The sequence below is a fragment of the Ambystoma mexicanum genome, chromosome 4q (genome assembly GCF_040938575.1).
Source record: "Ambystoma mexicanum isolate Mex_15411 chromosome 4q, UKY_AmexF1_1, whole genome shotgun sequence".
In the NCBI taxonomy this organism is placed as follows: domain Eukaryota; kingdom Metazoa; phylum Chordata; class Amphibia; order Caudata; family Ambystomatidae; genus Ambystoma; species Ambystoma mexicanum.
The window spans coordinates 653,250,244-653,256,495 of record NC_090928.1 but is presented as its reverse complement, the minus strand read 5'-3'; positions in this window follow the sequence as shown (position 1 = coordinate 653,256,495).

Genomic DNA, 6,252 nt, shown 5'->3' with positions numbered 1-6,252 from the left:
TCCTGTACTTGGGCCAGCTCATTTCTGAAAATGGCAAAAGAATAATACCAGATTGAGCAGCAACAGTTCGTACCACTGCCAAACCCCCCACAGTTAAGGAGGTGCAAACATTTCTCAGGCTATGCAATTATTTCAGAGCCTGAATTCTTGATTATGCAGCATACACCAGACTACTTTTACAAGGCCTCAAAGAGGCACAAAAAGGAGGTACACCCATAAAATGGACAGCAGAAATGGTGACAGGGTTTAATGATCTGAAGAACTTAATATCCAGAGTCCCAGTTTTTGCAACACCAGATTATGAACAGGAATTTTACCTGTTCTCACATTCAAATGGCACACTGATGACCGCGGTGCTAACACAGGAAAGCTCCATGGGGCAGAAGCCCCTGGCCTATTACAGTGGCACACTTGATTCAGTAATGCAGGGACAGTTCGCTTGCGAACAAGCACTTGCAGTCGCTGCCTTTGCTATTGAAAAAAGTTCCACTATCGTGATGGGGTGTTCAGTCACATTGTATGTTGAACACTCACTGTTTGCAATACTGGAGCAGTCAAAATCAACGCTAACCACACAGAGAGCATCTGCATATGAAATCATCCAATCAAGTGCAAACATACACATAGTGAGATGCAAGACAGTAAACCCAGCAACATTTCTCACAGAGCCATGCACTGAAGACATGCAGCAACATGATTGTGCCACGTACGAGGGTGATGATAGCCCAAAAGCAAGAGATAGCGCCGTATTCTTCGTTGACGGGTCAGCGTCAATAGATCAGAAGACGGGTGAAAAGAATGTCTGGGCTGCAGAGGCAATGTTGGAAGAAGGGGAATACGACACTCTGATTATGAAAAGATTGCCAAGACATTTTTCAGCACAAGCAGCAAAGCTTGTCGCACTGATCGAAGCACTGAAAACAGCCAAAGGGTGTTGTGTTACTACTTATTCCGACTTCGCATATGTTACCACAACGGTACATGCGGGTCTGTCCAGATGGAGAACAAGGGGGTTCAGACGGCTCCTCAGTACAACATGCTAAATTATTAAATTAATTGATTATGGCTCTGGGAGAACCTTCAGTTGTAGCTGTCGTCAAATGCTCAGCTCACACTCATAACACTGACGAAATCTCATTGGGAAACGCAGCAGCAGATACAGCAGCTAAAAAAGCAGCCCATCTTCCAATCCATATGGGCACAGAACATGTCCTTACCACCCCAGAGATACCACAAGAAACAGATGCCTACACATCCCTGTCTATTGTGAAAATAATTGAACTGCAGCGAAGGGCACCAATTGCAGAACAGGAACTCTGGCTCAAACGAGGGTGCATACAAGCACCCACAGACTTATTGTGATGACAGCAGGGAACAGGAAAAGTTGTTATGCCTGTCAAATTACTGTACACAGCATTTGAACAGTTGCACTTCCCAGCCCACAGCTCGAAACAACATATAGCTGATCTCCAAGAAGATTGGTTCATTCCGAATTTGCAGGAACACCTCACACAAATGGTGGTCCAATGTACCACACATCAGGTATTTAACACAAGTATGACATTGAGAACGTTGTGGGGGACATTACCCTGCCCCATTGGACGCTTCCGAGAACTGCACATAGATTATGTGGAAATGGGGGAAAGGTGCAATGGTGCACGGTACCCGATTGTGGTGGTGTGTCCATTCTCTCGCTGGGTGAGGCTGGTCGCTGTGCCCACCCAGACGTGACATATACCACAAAATTCCTCATTAGAGAGGTGTTCCCCTGATGGGGCATGTGTGACGTCATAAGATCAGACACCGGAAAACACTTTTTCAATGAAGTTTTCAAAGAAATAACGACCCTCTTAGGGATCAAACACAAAATGTGCTTGATTTACCACCCACAAGCAAACAGGATGGTAGAAAAAAAAATCAACAGCCTCCTTAAAATGAGATGATAAAAACTGTGTAACACTCTGAAAAAGAACTGGGTTTACTGCCTACCTCTTGCATTGTTCCAACTACGCACACAACCCAGCAAACAACACCACTTGTCCCCCCCCACAAGATAGTAAATGGTCGGCCAATACAGACACCACTGTCGCCAGTAAGGAGGGCATCAGATGTCCACAGAGCAGCAACTGTGTTAGGGGAAGAGTACAAAGCATACCTCACACAACTAATATGATATGGTGCATGTCGAGACAAATTGCACCCACTCACACAGAAAAAAGTGAAACAACCACTACTCCTGCGCATGAAACTTCCCCAGTCCAACCACTGTTACCCGGGAATGGATTTATGTAAGGAGTTTTGTCCGGAAGTGCAATGCGCCTGGTTCCACAGCCCCTATAAGGTAGTGTATTGCACACCCCTCACGGTAAAAGTGAAAGGGCTGAGGTGCTGGATCCATCTCTCTGATGTACGTAAAGCACCAAACCACATACCACAAGAGTGTCATTACTGAGACAGTCACTACCTCAACATGAGTAGCTCCTCGACCGCACCTATCTATGCATGTAAAGGTGAAAGAAAATAAAAACATGCAGTGCTGCTAGAGCAGGAACTACTAAAAGATTTAAAAACTCCTGCCTTTTGTCCCCTTCCGCCTCTCTATTAATGCCCTCCCCATTCTATTCCTCTCTACAGGTGCAACAATGATGGAACTGACTCAGCTCAATGGAACTCTGAATGTAGATGGCAATAGGGATGGAATTAGTTTCATGAGAAAGTACAGCTACCATTGTGGCTTAAAGTTTAGCGCAACATTATTCGCAATGTTAATGTTATGTTTGGGGATTTATTGGGGAGCATCTTTTATCTGGGGGCCCTCCATATATAAGAAGGTGGCCAGGGGGGCAAATGGACATGGGATGGGTTTCAATGGAAATGGAGTGACAACACACACTTGAATATAACAAAGTTTATATAAAAATGCAACAAGAAAAGCCCCACGTATCCAGATACTCAATGACGATGTAACCAATGTAACAAAGCATATCAGATGTATAAAATGTCACTCTTGCATCCCCCAGAATGTTTACAGTACAACAGCCTACTCAGTGTTTAATATGTTGTCCACTCCAAGCCCTATCATGGTTATTGGTTCGTCCCGGTTTTTTGCTGTAAATGACAGCATGTATGAAAGTAGTGATGTATTATTAACCAACAGTATACCCGAAGAGAAAACCACAAATGCCACCAATACCTCTTGTAGCAACTCTGAATCCACACTGTGCAATAGCTTAATGGTCCATTTATTACCACCACGTGTCCAGAGATCGCTATGAAACAAAAGCAGGTCATATAGAATTATGTTACAGAGACGACAATTTCCCTTGTGAAGTGATAGAAGAAACAGCGGACACGCCATGATAAATATGATCCATACCATGGTTAAGGTTTCGATTAAGTTGAAGATCTTCGCCATTCTGGCCACTCCAATAATTGGTATTCTGATATGAGTGCAATGGGAAGGCGGACGACTAATGGGAGTTGCTATGTCTATTCCTTAATACTGAATGCACCTGGGGCGCCCAAGGTCTTAGTGCCGCAAGAGGTACCCTTAGAAGACGCACAATGTCCCATCCACCTTGCACTATGTAGGAGAAAAGAGACTTTTCAGGCACGCAAGGTCAAACTGAAGCTTCTTGAGCTGGACACTTCTGATCCTAAGTGCTTCAAGGAACCCTTCCTGGCAATAGAGGAAACAAGCTTCTTAGAAAACAAATGGCAATAATCAACATTCATGTGCAAAGCTGAAGGACTCTGTGGGTATTCTGAAAAAACACTGGCCTTCGTGGACATGACACGTGCACAAATATGGACTGAACATGTAACAAAACTGACATGGGTTACAGCACTTGAAAAACCAGCAAAACTACAACACCAAGTAAATAATGAACTTTGTTTTTATAGCGAAGGGAGTGTTTCTGTAGGGTCCAACAGAAAATGCAACAGAACAGATCTCCGAAAAGGAACAGCAGCACTGATGAACTACTACTGGGTTTGTGGTAACAAAGCATACGTGCACCTACCACCATCATGGAGGGGTTACTGTTCGCTCACAACACTGTATTCAGCCCTACTGGTAATACCAGAAGAGCACCTAAAGGGGGGGACCATTGCCTGCTGAAGGACAAGTGACACCTGAGACGAGCGACATAATGGCAATAATGTCAACCCCAGAATTCTGTGTCTTCCCTGAAAAAGAGCGCCATAACCACCTGATCAGAATGAAGCAATCCTCCAACTATCTATCACAAGATTCTTCTGATCTGCTTGCACAAAAACATGATGAGTACAAACCTTTCAATTCTGCAGAGACATTTTTTGCATCTCTCGTACCCAGCATCCAAGCTAGGGCTAACGCCAAGTGGCTTCAAATTGTGAGGTGGGACCTAATCCAGTTGGCAAATGACACTGAAGAAGGATTCATCATCATCAAGGTAGAACTGAGGGCGCTCCGACTGATGACGATGCAAAATCGCTATGCACTCTACCTCCTCACTGCCATGGAGGGCGGAGTTTGCAAAAAGATCGGGAGTTCATGTTGCACATTCATACCTTCTGCAGACGCGGACAATGGAACACTATCCCATGTAATTGCAGCAGTACATGAACTTGGAGTAAAAATGAAAAAAGATGCAGGAACACAAGAAGACAGCTGGGTAACAATCGCATTCGGCCGGGTACCATCATGGCTTGGGACAACTATGAAGATGCTGATCCCTATCATTGTTTCATCCTGCTGATTTTCTGCATGTGCCGGTTGGGTCTCCGTTGCTGTGCAAAAGCCATTCCTAATAGTGCAATGATGATGGTGACAATTGGGAATAATAACAATAAAAAGGTACCTCATGATACGCAGGAAGTAGAAATACAGACGAGAAAATGATGGTCCAAAATATCGTATGGTTGCGATTTACCATGAATTTGGGGGAAACTACCATTGCACCTCCCCTCCCCCCAGACTCTGAGAATTACAAAGAGGTGTAGGTGGACCTGTCAGGGGATGGGGGATGCATATACATGACATTCACAATATGCACAGCAGGGGTAGAATTTGAGAAGCTTGTGTAGAGCAAGGATGCCCATAAAAGGAAGCCTGACATGGGAGGAGGCGGAAAGACGGGCACATGAACGTGAACGTAGAAATGGCGGTGGGGGAAATTTTGTTACTGTAGAAATAACGAAAGGGTGGAATGTTGGGATAGAGACAAATCAATCCCACTGCCCAGGCCCTCTGAGTTCACTGGGCCTTACATAACACACAAGGGGGGCCCAGCCCCCTCCATCAGGGAACATATAAGAGTTTGATAGCGCACAGAAGTAAGGGAATAGCAATAGTAATGCCCCTATCCCGCGACTCCATTTTGTATTCAGGCCCAAATCAAACACACTGAGGGCTGCAGCATTCGCATCCCGAGCTCAAACAGAGATGCCACGTCACCGCCCGGCTCCACGTGAGCCCTGTTCCCACGGAAGTCCATTTTCCATCTGTCCCTTCAGTGTTGCGAATATTTAGTATCACATTCAGGAATGCACCCTGCACAGAGCGTGGAACAGTGGCCCTACGATGCACCCATCCATCTCCACTAGACTGCCTTCAAGGCCTCTGACCCCCACCCAGCCAGGCCAGAGCCAGCCACCCTCCACCAACCCAACACCAGACCTCACCTCCCTGAGTTACCCACCACAGATGTAAGGCTCGCACGACTGTATATCTTCCCAATCGCAAAACACGTCTCCTGTAACATGAGGTACCAGGAAGAATAAGTTCGAGACCAATACCCCGGGGGAGACCGTGGGGTAGGAACTGTGGTATTAACGAAGACCCAAAGGTAGGAGTCACTATAACTGTATTTACCCTTCGTTCTCTTTGGCACCACCTTCCTCTGATGACCAGGCACCTGCCATAATGAATGAATAGCAGCCAGTCTTGGTTGTTAAGCTTAGATTAGAAACAATGTCTTTATGTGTGCCCTGACCTTCACCGCCTGGATGAGCCTAGCTGACCCACGTGGACCAAGATCGACAACTGAGACCCAACCAATTAGCGCCTGGCATCCCCTATGTAGCAGGTCCCTGTACATGTCACCCACCAATCAGCCATTCCAATTTGCGCCCTATGTATGATGTCACGGATAATGCTTACTGCCTTTTTAATGTGCTGCTCGTGTAATTTTTGGCAGAGCGCTCTCGAGCAGCAGCGTTCTTTGCTGGCATGTATATTTTGTGTGAGTAAAACCTTGTTATCTTTGCAAC